We start from the raw sequence: 19,518 nt of genomic DNA on the forward strand, positions 1-19,518 counted from the left end.
GTTTTAGTTCCTTTTTTTCTTGGTATTTATTGTCATCATTATTTTTTAATGCAGCATAAAAGAGGAGAAAACAATAGTTTCATAATTAAATGGAAAGGCTATCCATGATTACAGGACAGCTGTTAGGTATTTTCAGTGATCCCTTATTTTTTTATATCCCCAAAGATTTTCTGTCCACAGACTGCACAGATGTCATTGGACAAATTTCTTGTTGGTATGCCACTGATGTTGTAAAACTGTCAAGATCAAACTTACAGGAAATAAAGAAGCCAAAGAACAACAAAATATTTGCTTAGTGTCAAGGATGCATAAACACATTTCAGCTGCCATCAAAGATAAGGACGGCATGAAAATGGCTACAGTTGCCAGGGTTTACTACTGCCAGGATGTACAGTTACCAAAGAATAATTAAAATCTTACTGCTGATGCAAGAATTTTAGCAACCATCTGCTGGATGTTAAGTAATTGGACATAAGGTGATTGTGTCAGCATAATTCTCCTTTTTGAAAGGGGAAGATAGGAGCTATAAAAAGGGAAGGACAAGAAGAGTCTTTCACAGACTTTGGAGAAGGAAGAAACTGTAGTTTCTTGCACATAGGGATTTGCCTGTTGGAAACCCCAAATCTCCAAAGGCCTGGCATATGTCAGTGGCTACTGCATTAAAAGTGTTCTCCTAATCATAAGACTGATGAGGGACTTCAATCGTTTTTCTGTGGCACAAGAACAGTTCTTCTCAAGGAAACAGAGGTAATTTTACTGCAGGAGTATCCCCTAGACCTTATTCTCATGAACCCAGGGCAAAAGAGATTCAAGAGCTCGCTTCTGGTCCTTGCCAGTGGTATTGGGGTGATGTACCTGGCAGGCACAGCCGTGGTGGAAGCCATGTAGGCAGGACAAATCCCCACAAAGTCTCTTCCCATCACTCCCACAGTACACTACATAAGAAAGCAGTGTCATGGCAAAATCCACAGAGTCATCAGACTTTTCTGTCATAAGACCACGAAAGATTACTCATATTCTTCACCAAAATGCCAAAACTTCTTAATGCACCTAGAAATTTTACCTGGATAGAATTTGAATTTTCTTTATGTTTGTCCAGGATTTCTGTATCCCACTCAGAGCTACTGTGCTGGACTCAGTTTGAGCTGCTGTCTGACCAGGAATTCCAGGGGTTCCTCAAGAACAAGTAGATCAACCTCATAATGCATCTGATGTAAGTCCAACACCTCTTGAAGAGGTTGCAGATATTGCAGCCTCCCTGTTCCTTTAATCAGCTGTTCCTTTGAGTCTCAGAACTATTGCCCATAAATTGTATAGTTGATTAATCTAAAAGTATGTAGCTGTGGTGGAAAATTCTTGGCAGAAATGTAGCAGTCTTGTGTTACCAATACTGTTCAGCTTTATTCTGTTGAAGTATTTTCTTTAACTTTATCTAAATTCCCTCACCAGTGTATTTTTAAGATACAGTTACAAAATTTGTCCGCTCTTATTTAAAGGCTTTTACACTGTGTCCTGTAGCAGCAGAAATGACAATCCTTTTTAATGTTGAGAAGCTCCAGTTTAATGATATTTTGTAGCCAGGTTTCAGTCTCCCAAGACCTGTTGCACATAACACAGTCTCAGAGAGTTTACAGGAGACACTGACATTTTTGCAGGCTCTGTTGGGTTGGGATGTTTGGGAGTAGGGGATTAAATACCACTTGCTGCATTTTAGCAAAAATTTTGCTCTGTGGAATTTATATTCAGTGGGCTCTCTCGGCTACAGAAATTTTACATTTCTTTGATTGGCATTTAACACCTTATTGGCATTTGGCTACTCTTGTTGTTTCTGCAAAACAATGAAATGAATCTAATTGTTCTGTAAAATAAGACTTTCGTTAAAGTCCCTTTCTATAAGAAAATCTGTCAGCTTGGCCAACCTGTAGCAAAGCTGAGTAGCTGTGACTCCAAAAGTAGTTTATAACCTGCTCTCAACACTGCTGGCTGTCAAGCATATTCATATTTTAAGTGTTAGGGTGTTGGCTGCTGCAAAACAAAATGAAAATTAGCCTGCAGTTTGGAGGAAGCAATAACTCACTGGAGTAAAAATCTTTGGCAATAGTCAAAATGGACATCTCCAAGCAACATTTAAATGTGGTAGAGTAGGAAATCATGATCATCAGAAAGAATTGTAATGTGGTTTGGATATGAATGCTCTTATTTATTTTTATCCATTATGTCAAGGCTTTTGATGTCTCATCAGCTTCAGGTGCATAAATGGAGAACTGAGGATTAACTCAGAATTTAGGGCATTAAATGAGTGAACACAGTAGCTGTACAAAGCTGAAGGGTTTTCCCCTTCTCTCTTCACACCACAAATACGAGTTGTAAAATGACTTAATATCAAGCTCCAGGTCAGCTATGCAATAAAAAACCCCCAAGAAGTAAGAGGAGCTACAGCTCCACTCTGCAAAAGGGTGGAGCAATTTCACTGCATACAAAGCAAAATCTATCAAATAGAAAATCCTAATAGCTGCCAATCCCAATTTTATCTAAAGTTACCTACCTAAGGAACTAATTAAATGAAACATGGTAAACATTATATCTAGATAACCCAAAATTCAGTTGCATTTATAGATCATGAGGAACAATTTGTACACTAACATATAGATAGAAACAAAGAAAGAGTGCTCAAGACCTTGTGTATTTTGCAGAGTGGCACAGAATGCTGGATGTGTAGCTTCTACTGAGGTATTAATATAAATTCAACAAGTTTCATATTTCTGGATTTAGCTCTTAAAGGTGAATAAAAATATATAATACAGGAAAAAATAAAGGAATGAACCCCCATCAAACTCAATTTGTTTTGCTTCAGTCTTCACAAAAAAATGGTAATTGTGAAAATATTGCTAATATAATTAAAACTAGCAGTTTGGAATTGTGATGGAGGGAGACAAAGGACAGAACAGGACAAGAAGAAGTCGAAAATAATTGAGGTTATTTTTAGTTAGATATAGCCAAGTCACCATACTATCTATGAAATTTATCTAAACAACTCAAAAAACAACAAAAATGGGACATTCTGTGATGTTCTTCCCAAGAGAGGTTGGTCTGAAAGTGATGTAAGGGTCATACCTGTGAGCATTCCTCACATGGACAGGGTTTTCCACCAGCAAAGGTTGATGGTGAAATAAAGAGAAACAAGCCACATAAACAGCAGTGGGGCTGTTAGCAAAACTGAGACAGTCATTTCAAAGTAATGACATCTCCTGTTTCCATTGTGTGTGGTCAGGTTTGATTGATAGACTGTCAAACTGCAAAACTTAGATACAAAATGTTACTTCTTTGGAAAACTTAGACATTTTTAGACATAAAATGTTACTTGTATCTGATCCAGGAGTGCCTTTGACACTAGAATGTTAGTCTGCCTGGCACCCTGTAAATAATTGGTAAATCAAATGTAGTAATTGGTTATAACAATGAGATACAACTCATCAGACCCCTCACATCATGTGCTTGGAATCTAAATTGTCTATTGATAGAATTATTTTTTGCTGGAAGAAACGTTAAAGTTTGGTTTAGAACTCAGATTAAGTATGGTGACCACAAGGTTAAGGCTTTGGGAGCTTTGAACCACAAGGTTAAGGCTTTCTGAAGTCAGTGGAGTCACTTTGTCCTTTAAGCCTTAGAGCTGCTCTTAGGAACTTTCAGAGAGGCACATTTGGCTGCACTGCTCTGGGTGGTGCTTGGGTACATAACCAGAATAATTTAGGACTTTCTTAAAACATCTTTCTTCAGCACAAAATGCTGTGGCCTAAAGTTTTAAACACCTTTTCCTAAATGAAATTTCATCAGACTCAATACATATATTTAGCTTGAGCTGCCCATAGCGATGAAATATTCGATTTCTTTTCCGATAAGCACATATTTGATGCCCACTGAAGAGTTAAAAGCCCTGTAATGTCAGTTCTCTCTGTAGTAATGTTAATAAACCATGGATTTGGGACTGTGGAGGCCTGATGATGGCAAAAACAAAGTAAGACTGACTTTAGTATACATGTTTGTAGAGTTAACTCCTAGATCATTACAGAAATGTTGCTAAAATAAAACTAAAAAAACTCTGAGGGGAGATGGGGGACAGTTTTAAAATTTATGTTTGGTTTGGTGTACGGGGATTCATTAAAAGCAAACAAAAAGTGCAATTCACCTAGAATAAAAGGATACTTCTATGGAAAATTAATCTCTTTCCTTAATCCAAAAAGTAGAATTCTGAAGGAAGGTGTGTTGAGCCTTGTGAAACTTAAAACAGCTTTGCCATAGATTTCAGCTGTAGGAGGACTCAATTCTTCTTCTCTAAGGAGAAGGAGAAACCCTTAAATATTATTCCCCCAAGCCCCAGGAAGCATGGAACCCTTGAACAAACTGGTATTTTACAATATAAGTTTAAATTAAGAGATAGAAATGCCTGTAGAAGATAACAACACATCATCACTGGATCACGTCAGTTTTAGGGGTTTTTTTTCTGTACCCTGCAGCCCTGACTTTAGGAGAGCTCAGTCTGCTGTCTGTGACTATAAAAGTGGCTGAGCTGCTTCCATGCCCTGCTGCCCTTTTGACATGCCACAGGTCAGTGGCCTCTGCTCATCCCTGACTGCAGATCCCGAATTTTCCCAGCCCTCACCAGAGGCCACTGAAGGTTTCTGTTTCTGTTGCCTGCCAGCCTGGCTGCTGTCCAATATGAGCCTTCTCTTATGTACTGTGTGCTGCTCTTTTTGTTTTCCAGTAAAGCTAAGTTTCAATTTAAGTGGTAAAGCCAAAACTGCTTGAGTGCACATACTCAAGCCATAAATTGGCTACTTTCTAATACAAAATTGTAACAGAATTTTGTTATTGTGTTAGCTGCAAAATTAAATGCAAATCAATTAAAAAATGGTAGCATAACCTTATTTTGGGTGACACTGTTATCAGATCAATTGGTATATATTACTTGCAGTAATTGTTTCAATTTTCCTTACTGATTTTTATGTCTTCCAGATTGTTAATTTTAATAATATTAGCCTCTACATGAGATGCATGAGTATTTCATCATGTAAATGAGAGCAAAGATAGGAATGGAGTCATACAGATGCAAACCTCAGTATTGATTTATTATTAATACTGGAAGGTCACCATCTGGACAATTCCATAAAATAATACATCTGCATTGCTGCTAAATAGGAGCTTTAACATCTGGATCATATTATTCCAAATTTTCCTCATCCACTCATCATAGCAAGAGGAATTTCCTGACAAATTAGATTGCTGCCCAAAGGTAAAATGTTTTTCTCATTACCATACTTTAAATGAGCTCAAAAAGGCCTAGAAGTGAAGTCAGCATCAGCGTCATAGATAACTTTCGCATTTTCTAATTATGCAGATTAAATACAAGCACCAACTGAAAAATATCCATCTGTCCTCTGCTTCCCTCACAATGCTCTCCCCTAGTCTGAGGAATAATGACTATCACCAGGAAATTCAACCTAAGAGCACTATCCCACTATCCTTTCCCTCTTATGGCATAAGATAAAAGCTGTGTACATAAAGAAAGTAACTTGTAATAATTAGATTTGTTGTAAGAGATTGACCTTACCAGAACTTTTAACTTGGCAAAGCAAGCTAACTGGCTCCCTAAAAATCTAATTTCTTTTGATGAAGGAGTATTCAAATACCCAAAAACATATGCATTGAAGAAATAATAAATCAGGCTGTTTGGGGTTTTTAAGGTTTAGTTAATATGATTATATTTGACAGCACATTGAAAATTGGCAGGAATTTCTATGTTAAGTAAATCAACCAACCTTATTTTTTCAAGATTTGCCTCATTACTTAGGTATGGAAATCAATGCTGTCATGACTATGCTGTTTCATTTTTCAACTATATTTCCAAGTAAGCTCTTATTCCTTGACTGACACATGATACAAGTCATATAATCAGTAAAATGGGCAGCCAGCTCTGGTACCAGGCACAAGGCTTTTGTGTTTCATCTGCCTTTTTATTTGAGATGTTTTTATAACAGGGGAGAACAACTTTGTTCCTATGTATCATATTTACTTAATTTTCACCAATGGACAGCTTCCAACAGCAAGCAAATTGCATTATAAGAGTCAGTTGAGTACCTGATAGTCAGAATTTCCTTTGGGAAAATACAGACTCAGAATACTAATAAGCTTTTTCCTTTCTTCTCCATTTGCTATATTAGACTTCTGCCTTTAGGTTGAGAAAAACAAGTAGGCTAGACTAGGATAGGATAGAATGTTTTTTCAAGGATGGTCATTCTTTGTTGCCACCCCACTTTCCAGAATACATAATACAGTTCAAGCAGTTGCCTGCAGCTCTTTAAGTGCAAAACTTGTGAGTAAAATGGAGAAATGAGTGTTATTTGAATACATATGCAAACCCACTGGAAATCAGGTTTTCACAAGGTGAATTAGCAGAACACAGGCTCCATGTTTATTTTTCAAAATCTGAAATAATAAAATTCCCAGAAGGAGCTGAGAAACAATAGTTTTCTCTAATTTCCTTCCTTTTCATGTGGAAGTTAACCCCAAACTGTCAGCTACCATCTGGAGGAAAAAACCACAGATATCAGAATGGCCTACATTTTATTTCAAATCAAGACTTAATAGAAAAAAAAAAAAACCCTAAAACTAAATCCAAATCATCCTACTCCTCCTCTTCTTCTTCTTCTTCTTTTTTTTTTTTTTTCCCTTTTCCTACCCCCTTCCTTTGTACTACTTTATATGTGGCCATCTGGTGAAGGGCAATCTCTTTCCTCTTGCCCAAAATTATCTACAGCTGAACCTTGGTTGCTTTGCTGCAACTTTTTTTGCTCTGGCCTCTTTGAAATAGGAGCCTTCCCCAGCATGACTTTTTTTTCAGGAGACGTTTTACATTCTCGATAAGCCTGGATAAGGCTCTTTTGGAAGGTACAGGCTGTTGCTGTTTCTCTTGCATCTAGTAAGTAGTTGCTGCTTTTTTATTTTTTGTTCTTTTTGAGAAAGCTAATGAATGCCCTTTCCATTTAGGGCTGATTTTATGCTCCCTTTGACCTTCATTTCCTTTTTCTTTCAAAAAGAAACCAAGCTTTTCTTTTTTCACATGTTTGCAAAGCACTTTGAAGGGAAGGGTGGGAGTCAATCATTGCAATCCTTTGCTTTATTTCTACTAACAGGGCTGTGAAATTCTCTCTGGGCTCTTCCTATGTCTGAGAAGAGCATGACTGTCCAGAGTAGGGATGCGTATATGTGCAAAGACCCACCATGGCCTCAGATTCAGACAGAAAGTTTTGCCAGCTGATGCTGTCTACCAAGCCATGATATGCAATGGAGGGCTGGCTACTTGCTTCGTTTGGGCTCTTGGAACAGAAAATAGAAAATAAAGCTGAATTTCATCAGATAAAGGGAACCCTAGGTTTACCCCTTCCACTGGAAATAGTATGTTCTACCTCTTCATCTGATTTGCCTTTTGTTTTGCTCCTAAAGATGCAAATGCTGTTATGGGCAGAGGAAGGTGTTTGGTGTCTTCTCTTCCAGTATTAGACACTCTGCTGTGTAACCTGTATGGGAACCACACAGGCGTAATCCAAGTAGGCAAAGGCTGGGTGGCAAGTAAAAAAACCTGTAAGCAAGCAGAAGCAGAGGGCTGTTTCTAATGAGTATGTGGTTGTTTTTCAAATTTCAACTTATTTCAATGTTTCTCACCAAATCAAACTAAAACTATATGCACATGAATGCAAGAATAATAATTGCCACCTGCAAGAACAGCAATGCAGAAGTCTAGACCTGCCTGTACTTAAGGGAGATTTTTTTTCTGTTTGTGTTCATCTCAAATGGACAATTTCCTGTATGCATTAACCAAGTTGTTTAAATCTGAAATACAACCATCCTTACATTTTCTGCTCCTGAATCAGAAGGCTTTCTTATCTGATACAAAACTGTATGCTAGTTATTTTTAATTTATCTCATTAATCATCCAACTTTGTTTCTTACTGTTTGTCCTATTTGCTTGTCTTTGAAATACAGGGACCAGATTTTGGCAGTCACTTTACAGGTAGAAATTTTTCACTTTAGCATTGCTTTGTGACATGCTTTTAAAGAATGTAAGCTCATGCAAGGAGATCAACAGTGTGTTAGAAAATTATACAAAAGTGTCTGGAGATGAAACATTAGGATAGTTACTACTTAACACACAAACTTGGAAGTTGTTTTGATGATTCCTAAATTAGCTGACATGGAATAAATGCAATAAACCCTCTACTGGCAGAGACCCATGGTGACCAGTGTTCACTATTATAAAGTAACTTGATACACAGATAGATGGTAGGTGTGAGAAGACATTACTTTCCCAGCTAAGCAGACCATGAAGCAGAACTGCAAAAACTCAGTGTAAAGTGAACTTCAGCTTCTGGTGATGCTATTTTTACTAAAAGAGGCTCTTCTTCAGTTCCTCTTTTACTGAAGAAGGAGCCTTTGATGCTGTCATGCAGCTATGCACTGGATATTGAGGCCCCAACATGTTTCTGGTCCAGATACTTTGTTTATTTTTAAATGCAATACAAAAACCATCACAAAACTTATTAAAGTGTTGTGTGGTTATGATTGTATGAGATCCTCCCTAAATTAGATGAAACATATTTAAAAATGTATTTTTTCCTGTATTGCTTATGTCACCTTGTTGGTGTGACTGGCTCCTGTAAACAAAAGGGGGGGAATGGAGCTTCATTTGCTGAAGACTGAGTTACACAAGTAATAGAACTGTAAGAATTGTAGGCTTTAGGCTTTTGTTTTTGACAGTAGTTGATTCTCTATAGTTCACACACTTAACTTTAATTACTGCTGAGGAGGATAATGCCAAGGGAACAACAGGTGCATACTTTTTAGAACCCCCCCCAGGCTTTCCCAGGCAATTCATTTTTTTCTTCCTATGTAAAAGCTATTCTCCACCTGACTGAAAGCCATGGCTTGCTGCTTTCCACAGAGGCTTGGTTGTCTTGCTAGATGTAACCCTCAAGGACTATGTTGTGACTCCCACCTGTAACCTGAGAAGGATGTTGTCATAAGCAAGACAGCTCCAAATCGGCTCTTTCTGACAAGCCTTTCACATTGAAGGACCAAAAGTGGCTTTGTTTCCACTGAACAAGCACAATCTGGGCAACAGGCAAGGCTGCAATATCCAAAGTAAATGGAAACTCAGAAGAGGGCTTAAAGCCCTGTTTCTGCTTCCTTCTACATAAAGTGAGAACTGTAAGGGGTATTTCTCTTCTTTTAGGAGTTAATAAAATTTCTTTGAGCCCCTAAGGAAGAAGGGGATTGTCTTAGAGCTACAAATATGCATCTTTTCATATCTAAGGCTGACTAAGCTTCTGTGTTAGATCAGAGTCTCATGTTCTTGTGGTTAAGAATCTTGTTCTTCATCTGAGCTTGACTCAACCTGGATGTTAATTTCCCTCTGACCTGGTGTCTTCTGAGACTGCATTTCAGAAGTCAGCAGCACCTCCTGGCTTACAGATCTGTGTGTGCATTGACTGCACCTCAGCTGCAACCTGAACTCAAGCTGAAGAGACTGACATGTGCTGTCTCCATTCCTGGAAGGGAGCTGCAACATTCTGTGTGATGCCTGCCTCGGATGAGTTGCAGATCCAGACCTTGTGTGGTGGTTGCTGATGAGCAGCAGCTGCTTTGTTCAGACATAGCCAGTGTTAAACCTGTTGGGATCCAGACTTGAGCAAGCAACCAGGCAAAAGCCAGAAGCCATTCTTTGTAGCTATTAGTTACTATCTCATGTTAGCCAGAGCTTGCATCCAATTAAAACTTTTGACTTTGCAGAAACCTGGACATGGGTTTTAAGCACGTGGCTCTTTCCCATCCCTTCTTCAGAGGAAAAAGCGCAAGAGCAGCCACACTTTTTTCCATTTGGAAGGAAGCGGTGAGACGGTGGGTGCTGAGCTCAGATGTTGCAGCGCTGCAGTGGGTACCTATTCACCAGTGCTGAACGTGTCCTTTCCTTGCCCAGCCTCCTGCGGGCAAGGCGGGGCAGCGCATCCCCCCGGCCCAGCCCGGCCGGCAGCGCGGCGGCTCCGCAGCATCTCCGAGCAGCCCTGGCGTCCCTCAGGACACAACCAAGGGTGCCCCCTTTTGGGGAGCGCACCGACAAGCCCGGCGCCGGAGATGGGGAGGAAGGTAATTCGTAATTCAGGAACTAGGGAAAGGTGAAGCAGAAACAGGGAGGTAACAAGCTTTCCTCTCCACCCTCTCCCACCTGTCCCCCGGAGAAGCAGCTCTTAAGGTTATGGCTAAAGGATCATTGCTTTATGCTGCAAGGACAAGAAGCATTACATCCAGTGCACCTTAAGGAAAACATTGTACTGCAGCAGCAATCTCCATAATGATCACTGGAAAGCCACTTCCTATTTTGTTTTTCTGAGGAACTGATTAAACTAGACTAAACTAGACATAATAAAAATTCCAGTACAGTTTTTCAAGAAAAGGAAATTCCTTATTAAACATATTTCTGTAAACAAAATGTTAAATGTTTCTGGTATTGCCATAAACATATCATTTGATTATGAAAATATTTGCAAGCAATATGTAAATTACCTTGCTTCCATTGTTCCTCTGCTGATAACAAATCACTTTCCTGAAATGCATTCAAAACAAATACTATAATTTCACATTGAACTACATCCAGATGAGGGGTTTCTTCCCTTCACCCTTACCACCCCTTTTGTCCCTTGAGTTACTGGACATGTTGCTAAGTTCCCTCTGCCCCTCTTGCATGGAAAGTGCTTAGGAACTTGCAGTATATCAGGAATAGTGGTCATGCAATTCCTTCAGCTGGGATTCTAGAGACCTACACCAAAAGCCTAGAGACTTTCACCAAAAGGAACCTTGGCAGTTATCTGGACCAGCACAGAACAAAGGACATGAGATTGCGCAGGACTGAGTCCAGCTGAATCATTAAAATCTTCATGGATGGGTATTTCACTGCCTCTCCAGCCCTTCTTGTACTCCTTCAATAATTCAATGGGGGCAAAATCACTTGCAATAAAATTAGCAAACTGAGGTTTAAACAAAATGTCTTCTAGGCTTGATCACAAAGGTCTGAGTCTGATCTTTCAGATGCTTTAATCCAGCAACTGTACAGGTACACTATAAAGCCCATGGTATAGCTCACACAGAAAGAGGCTGAAAAGCTGAGTTTGAGTACTCAGTGAAGTCTAAAGTCTACTTGTGGTTGCAAACTGAGTTCTCTTAGAGAAGGTAATTATCAAAGATGGCATTTGTTTCTTGTTTTTCCTCCCAGATCTTCCAAATCTGTAAATGCCTTAAAATTTTCTATAGAAATTATAAAACTGAAGGGCATAAGTTTTTCTTATTTTTTATAAATATGTATTGGGTTTTGGGTTGGTTTTTTGGTTTTTTTTCAGTTTAAATGTCTGTATCTGGTGATGGCTGCTATGGTTAATAAGGATTGAAATGTTGTTTATTTTATGTTGTTTTTTGCCTTGTACACCTTAGCCCTCTGCCATATACACCAGCCCTCTGGGTGATGTGCCCTTGAGTTTTGCTCCTGAGTGCTGAGGGGTTTGCTGCACTTTTACCATCTTCCTTAAAGGACTGCGTGGCACTTTCTACTCATCTAACGGAGAAACAGGGAATCCAAGTCACCACTCACTTGGGGAGAGATGTACACTCAGAAGGATTTAAGCATTGAAAGACACAACTTCACCTAGCAGGAACTCCAAAGCCATGCAGGTGCCCCCCTGGCATTCTGCTTTCTCAGCTCTTTTTGCTGTTTCTGTCAGAAAAAGTGTAAGGCAAGAAGCTCCTGAACTCATGTCCTTTGAAGGTCATGAGGATCAAATTGAGGGAACAAGGCTAAAGAAAACAAACACTTACTAAACTTTTGCAGAGTCAAGTAAAGGTGTTGACAAGTCAGCAAATATGATAAAGCAGCCTTGCTTTTGTAGTTCAAATGTATGGTAATGTATCTTTACAAAAATACTGGATTACACATCCGAAAACTCTAATCTCATTAGAGCTGAATTAAATTACAACAATTACATTATATAGCTCCAAGTAGAGATGTGTTTCAATTCACACTGCATAATTTATTTGTTTACCAGCTAGCAAGTGATAAAAAATTTGCAGATTCTGAAAATGCATTCATGTCTTGCTAATTGAATCTGATGTCTGTTGTCACTGTGCAATAAAACTGGAAATTGCTTGGGATAGTTTAGATCCCACTTTACTCAACATTGCACACCATAATTTGACTCTGTAGCAATCTAGGAGTTAATCTAGTAGAGAGTTAACTTAACCCATTTAACTGGGTCTTAATAAAATTAGTTGCATGTCAAAGACAGCAGATCATTTACTAGTATTTCATGGCATTGTATACTCCTTTCCAGTTTATAAAAGTGAGGAAGTTCTAGAAAATACTGGCTTTTATTGTTGTTTATGTAGTTTGTTGCTTTGTTGGTTTTTTTTTTTTTTGGTTTGTGAGGTTTGCCTTTTTTTAACCCTACACATTCTGATAATGACATCTTCTATCTATGCCGGAATTTAGATGCAACAGTGAAAATTTTATTTGGCTTCCAGGAAAAGAATGGATCTCTGGATGCAGCAGGGATCTGTAACATCAGTATGCAATGGATGATCAGTGAATGTATGGCCATGTGCATGACTTGCCCTCACCAGTGTCCACTCAGTATCGGCAAACTGACCTGGCAAAAAAGTATTTGCTGTAAATGCTAAACCCTCCTGTAAACACAGTGTCTGTCAGCAGCAGGCTCAGATAAAGACTAGATACCATTTGAGCAGGCTGGGTAAAAAGTACTCGCTAATGAGGTGTGAATTAACGTTACCCAAAAATTGTGCCTGGGCTTTTTGGTATTACCACACTTGTAATGATGGATGATAATGATTCACGTAAAGAGTTGCACAGAGAGCTACCAGCTCACCCTTGCCTGCTGCTGTAAAACTCTGTGAAAGCTGCATTAGGTCAGGAAATAGTTGAAAGTGTCTTGATGGCTCCATTCTCCAAGAGCAAAGGAAAGATGCTGGGCTGGCTAGGAAGAATGGTTGATGGCTAGGAAGAATGGTTGATGGCAAGTGGACTGAGAAGCATGAGTGCTTCTTGAGGAGCAGGACACTGGGTTTTCCTTTAGGGGTGCAGGCTTGTCTCTGCCTCTTCGTGCAGATGCCTGGGGTGCATCTAGCCTCCCCCAAGACCTGTGCCCCCTCCCAGCCTGTGGGTCACCAGAGCTGAAAACGTGGCTGCTCACCACAGAGCCAGCACCACCCCTTAGCCATGCACCTGCACTGCACACACAGCTGCCCCACGCCTCCTGGCACCGCCAGCCTCTCTCCAACCACCCCCTGCCCTCCAGGACCATGCCACAGGCATGGGGCAGTCACACCCCTGCAGTGGGTGGGAAGGAAGGCGCCGCTGCCAGGTGTCCCACCCAGCCCGCAGGGTCTCAGTGGCAGCGCTGGCAGCCTGGCACCAAGCACGGGCACGGCTGTCCCCTGTTCCATCTGACCCAGTGCAACCCAGACCGCCCCTGCTGGCCTCTCCACCCTCTGTTCTAAACACGAGGGAGCACATGTGTCTTTATCACTCTCCCTGCTGGGTTTGCTTCATGTGCCGGACGAGCAGCTGTGGGGAAGCAGTATGAGAGGCATTTTGAGCAGCCTCCTCAAAGCCTTCCAAGGCACCAGCAAACTGAACTTTATTATTGTTTGCTGTTGCCATGTAATGACTTATTTTTTTTATCTGATGCATAGAACACTAAAATGGTGCTGGCCCGTGGTCTTCTGACCCTTTCTGAATCCATTATTGAAGATCTTGAAGAGATGGCCACCCTCTACAAGTCCCTAATGACTGTGGCATGGTGAACTTTTCCTAGATATTTTCCTAGAAGTACATACTTTTAATATATGTATATATTTCAATACAGTAGGTTGCATTCATAAAGTAATGCAGTTTCATTGTGTAGCTTCCATACTGGGCATTTAACCCAGAATATGAATCAAAATCTTTGCAATAATCTTAAATCATTAGATGTTTTTCTGTTATAATAGTAGTTGGTTTATATCTTTAAGTGCCCTTTAAAATGCAACAGCAGAATTTCTTTTAAAAAATGGAGGTCTAAATAGAATTTACTTCTGACAAAACAGAAATTTTCAAGGGAAAAGTTATCTGTTGTTATCCTACCTTTCCCCTTCTTTCTGCAGTGTTTTAAGAAACAGGAGCAGGCAGCCAAAATGGGACTGGGTGATAGAGGAATGTTTCTGCATAAACCAACAGCATCCAAGCTCAGTCTGTGCATGCTGCACCTTTGTAGCACTTACCAAACAAGAGAGTCTGAGCACTTGGCAGAAATCTAATCAACAGCAAGGAGCTGTGTGAGATAGCCTAAGCCAAATTTAAATTGTGTGCAATTAACATCAGGGGCTCTGTTTTTCCATCCCAGCCTCTTGATGACCAGGCAGCCCCGTAAGTGGTTATCTTTAACCCACCAATCAACAGAACACAACAAACACTTAAAATTTAATTCTTTGAGCTTTTCCCTAAAGAATGCTTTTCTGGATTTGTCTCTGTTCTCATAAACTTGATATTCTCCAAAGGCTTGCTCTAGCCTTACGAGACAGCAACATTTTCTGACTGACTAGGATGGATTCTGGGGCTCCTAGGAAGTAAAAAAAGTGGATTGTTTTTGTTCTTGGAACTTTTGCAGGAATGTCAGAATTGCTGAAGCTCTAGTCTGGGTCTGTCAGATAACTTTGGCAAATTCTCAGTGTGATTACTGCAAAGCAATACTGTGCTGGAAAGGAAAACCCAGTGGGAAGATAATAGTAACTAGTATATTTTTTATCTCATGATGCATACAATTTACCAAAAAAATAAAATAGCATAAAAATATTCATTGGATACATTTATGATCAAAGAATAAAACAATACAGATAAAGCAAGATAGAGATCAGCTTGTTTCACTATAAGCTCAAATTACTGAAACTTGTTCCCCTCTACAGGCAATAAAATTTTGTTTTTCTAACTACCCCATAAAATGCAAAAATTGGACTTTTTTTTTGCAAAAGTTGAAAGGCTGTTGCTTTTAGTTGCCATTTGCACTGGTTAAAATTAAAAGTACAAATTTCTATGCACTGAAACATGCACACAAATACACTGATCTGTACATTGATAATTTTATGTCCAGTTTCTGGATACGGTCAGATAAAAGAAGAACACTTTTAGCTTGTGAAGGTGTTCTTAAAAAGCAGCAAAACACACCAGACAAAAACTAGTAAATTAATCTGCCAAAAAGCTGGATATTAAAATGTGTTTTTTGCTCAAATCTGCAAAAATTAGTGAAGCAAACCTCTTTACGTCAAGTAATGAAAATCCAAGGACCAACCCCTTCTTTCCCCAGTGATGTGACTGGTTTAGGAAGAGAAAATTTTCTGTAATAACAACATACTTTCTCTTAGTAACTTTTAATTTTTAGATACTAGGCTTCTCTACTTAATTTTTTTTGTTGTTGTTGTTTGAAAAAGGGAATCCAAAAATGTGCATTTTATAAAATGAAAGCAGGTGAAATATTTATCATCTCAGAACCCCAGGATCTGTGCACCAGTAAAATGTTCTGGAAGACTGGTAGTGGGCCATGGTAAATGCAGCACATGCAGACTTATCTTCCACACCACCACTGTTTGGCATCTCTCCCACTGCAGAAATAGGAGATGGTTGTCACAGAGAAGTAACACTAGCTTTGCCTCTGGTGGAGTTTATTTTGCCTAAGGCACCGCTGGATTGGAAGATGGTAGTGGAGAGTGCTGGAAGGACCAATGGGCCAGGGTGCCATGGCCTTGCGAACAAAATCTGGGAACCAGGGGCACAGAGCTGCCATTCAGGGAAGCTCAGGAAAGAGGAGGAGCAAGGAAGCTGAAGCTGGATGATAAGGTGCTGCACTAAATAATGAAGATAACAGGGCTGGGGGATAACAGGTGTATTTAAGTTAGAGTTTGGCAAAGAAATGAGCGATACACTTAATGGAGCTGCTGTCTGGTGTAGGAGGCAGAAAGGCACAGAGCTAGTTCTCCAAGTCCTTTATGCCTGCTCAGCTGATGGTCCAACACACTGTGTCTGCCACCTCAGCATGTAAAGCCCTGGTGATGCCATCGCTCACTGAAATGCAACGTTGCTCCTGCTGAAGCCAACAGAGTGGAGCGATGTGGCTGCAAAAGCCTTTGTGGGGCGGGCAAGGAGCAGCCAGCCCATGGCTCACCGGGGAGGCAGCTGCTGAGCAGCCTGGTGTGTGTGCTCAGCAGCTTCCCCAAATAAAACCTGACAAGTGAAGCTGCTGTGAGGCCTCTGGAGCACTGCAGAGTGCCTTACGTCCCGGGTCACATGCTGGAATCCATGCCACCACGCAGTCATGTGCGTGCTTTAGTCCTGTGGAAGTCAAAGGGAATTAAGCACATCTTCAAAGTTTGGCATGTGCTCCTTTAGCACTCCTTTGCCCTGCAAGCACACGGTCATTGTGCTGCCCTGCTGCAGGGAGTGCATTTCTATCTCACAACAGCTTGCAGACAGCAGTAATCAAGTCAAGGGCTCACAGTGCTTACTGCTGCGATTTTGCTGTGTTCAGAAGGGAGCACATTCCATCTGAATGTGTATAAGGTTTTACACCTCGGAGCAGCAACTGCCCTAAAGCTCCCAAATTTTCAAAGAGCTACATGGGGATTTATCCAGCCAAATCCCATTATAATCAATGGGAGCTGGGTGAATAATTACACTGCAGCTCTTTATAAATAGTGGGGAAGGTTGCCAGTTATTGCTGATTATGATGCTGACTTCTTGTAGATATAGATCCGCGTGTCTGTTGGGAGCTGCACTTAGACCACCATGTTATTTCACATATTGGTATAGTTTCCGTGTTTACTGTGCATATCACTTCAAAGAGCTGAGGTTGATGACTTCTGGACCACTGTGTTAGCAGTCCGTCTCCTCTCCATCCCCTGTTGTTTCCTTTCACAATCTGGGTAACAAAAAATGCTGGTGTAAATAGAGCTCCAACAAAGAGGTCTGTTGAGCCTGTAATGCTCCCCTGAAAGGAGGCTGTCTAGGGGATGAATGGGGCAGCCTCAGCCGAGCAGTGGCGGGGAAATAGATGACTTGGCATTGGACAGTGGCAGCCAGCAGGGTGCATATGCCCAGTGAAGTGACAGATAATGGTTAAGCTAGTCAGTTGGAGGGCTAAATGAGAGTACATTGTCTAACCCTGTAACCGTAACTAAATTGTAACCTGAAAAGAGTTTATAAACATCTGGCTGCTAGCCCATCTCTAGAGCTTCATAGCTAAATCAGAGGTGCAGGATTTTTTAAGGCTGTTAATCATTATTGGAAGTATTGCTGTCTTTTAGCAGATTAATTGCATTTCAAGATAGTAGAGAGTATTAAATTGTGGTTAAAACATCTCATTTATGATTGATACTGTTTCCATTTGGAAATAGACATTCATTTGGAAACTCATTTTGGTTTCATGATATCTCGCTACTGATTTTATAGCTCTGCTAAGTATTTAGTACAGAACTCTAGTTCAGTGGTACACCTTAAGTTTAATAATTATTGGGTTCATGTCTTTATCCAGATCTTCATCTCTTTAAACTTGAATGGAGTAAGTGACATACCTATATCTTTAGATTTTTCCCAAATTTAGCAGCACAGGAGCACGTTTCCCTGTATGCTCCTATTTGATTTTAATATTGCTATTCAGTAACAATGAGAAGCGTATACTGGTTAGACTAATAACAAGCATGTGATCTCCTCTACAGTCTAGTTTTCAAGCTTTTTATAGCTTCCATTATTAATAGGACAGCATCTATGTACAGCAGATTTGTGTTGCAAATGCTTACAATAGTTGGAATAATTTTCTAATTACTTAAACAATGCACTGTAGCAGTACTAATTGAAATTCCTGTAAGCTACAGGCCTGCTAATTGTTTCCTTTAGTAAGCCTAATTTATAGGGCTGTGCAAATAGTTGCTGGGTTTAAAGTATTTTGGCAGCTGAGCTGCAAAGAAAATGTTATGGACTGAATGGAAACTTAATTTCTTTAGAATTGTTAGCATAGCACAAAGACTGATTTGAGGTTATAGAAACATTTTTTAACACCTGGCAAACTGTTTCATTTGGTTTTCATGTACATTTAATAAAAGAAAAGGATTGGATCATAAACATGAGAGGGAAGTAGTCCCAGCTCTCCCATTTTATCTGCTGTTTGAGTGAGTAGGGCAATTTACCTGGGATGTTAACAACACTTAATTCAAGACTCCAAACTGCTTCGGACGTTTTACTAAAATGTTTGCCTAACACTTGGATGAAAGTCTTAATGCTGGAAATAAAGTATTCTGAGGTGGAGCTCTGTTTCTTTTCTAGGATATCTAGATTTTATAAAATAATCCAAATGGATCAAGCAAGTAAATCAGAATTTTTGGGTCAGCTTTCTTGTGCTGAATCTTCTCTGTTTGTGAGTCTGATGTGGGACCATAGCACACATCATCTACAGAGGCGTGGGAGAGACCAAGGACCAGAGAAGGCCTCTGACCCTTCTACTTCATGTCTTCTCACTGCTATGCAAAGTGAGTAGCACAGCCAATTTATTCTATAATTTTATATCATTTGGAGCATACCCCCCATTTGAATGTGTAGTTACCAAATTCTCTGGTTACTGGTTGAGGTCTCAATGCAAACTGAGATGTGGAACACAGAGGGGCAGAGAGGACAGACTTGAACCAGGGTCTCCCACAGCCTGGACAAGTGTTTGCCATCTTGTCTCACTTATCTCTTTGGGCGTGCATGAGTAAGTACAGCTAATGGCAGTGTGCAAATCTGTTACCAAAACTGGAATATATAGCTTCAAAAATGTCCACTGCCAACCTTGGAAATGAAAGGGAAACAGCACTAGGCCAATTTCCCCAATTTGTTTCAGTCATCCAAACCAATAAACCATATAATGAAAAAAATGTTCAGCCAGCTGTACTTGATTAATGAAACTTCTCATAGTGTGAAAATTGACAAAGACCTTGGGTGTTCCATTTATCTGAAATTGCTATCAATACTGTGACTTTTATAATGTTTTTTGAAGTAGCTTTTGCTCTGGAAAATCTCTGAGCAATATTGTACAGTTGGGAAAACTTGTTTAAAATAACTTGCAAAAGGATTTATATTTTTTGTTTTCTAGTTTTTTTACTGGATCTGGACTGAAACCAGCAACTAACAAGGTTTTATTTTTCAGTCTTTCTGAAGACTGTGCATTTTTTGATAGACCTTGGGCTTTCTTCCTGTTCTTTAACATACTTGTGATTTAGCTAGCCCGATAAAGAACTTTTGGGTCTTTTTTCTCTTCTATTTTTTATAGGATCAAAGAAGATTTACTTGAGGACACGTCTGCTATGTCTTTTCACCCTGAATGTGTCTAGAGGAAAGTAAAATAC

The sequence above is a fragment of the Zonotrichia albicollis genome, chromosome 5 (genome assembly GCF_047830755.1).
Source record: "Zonotrichia albicollis isolate bZonAlb1 chromosome 5, bZonAlb1.hap1, whole genome shotgun sequence".
NCBI lineage: Eukaryota > Metazoa > Chordata > Aves > Passeriformes > Passerellidae > Zonotrichia > Zonotrichia albicollis.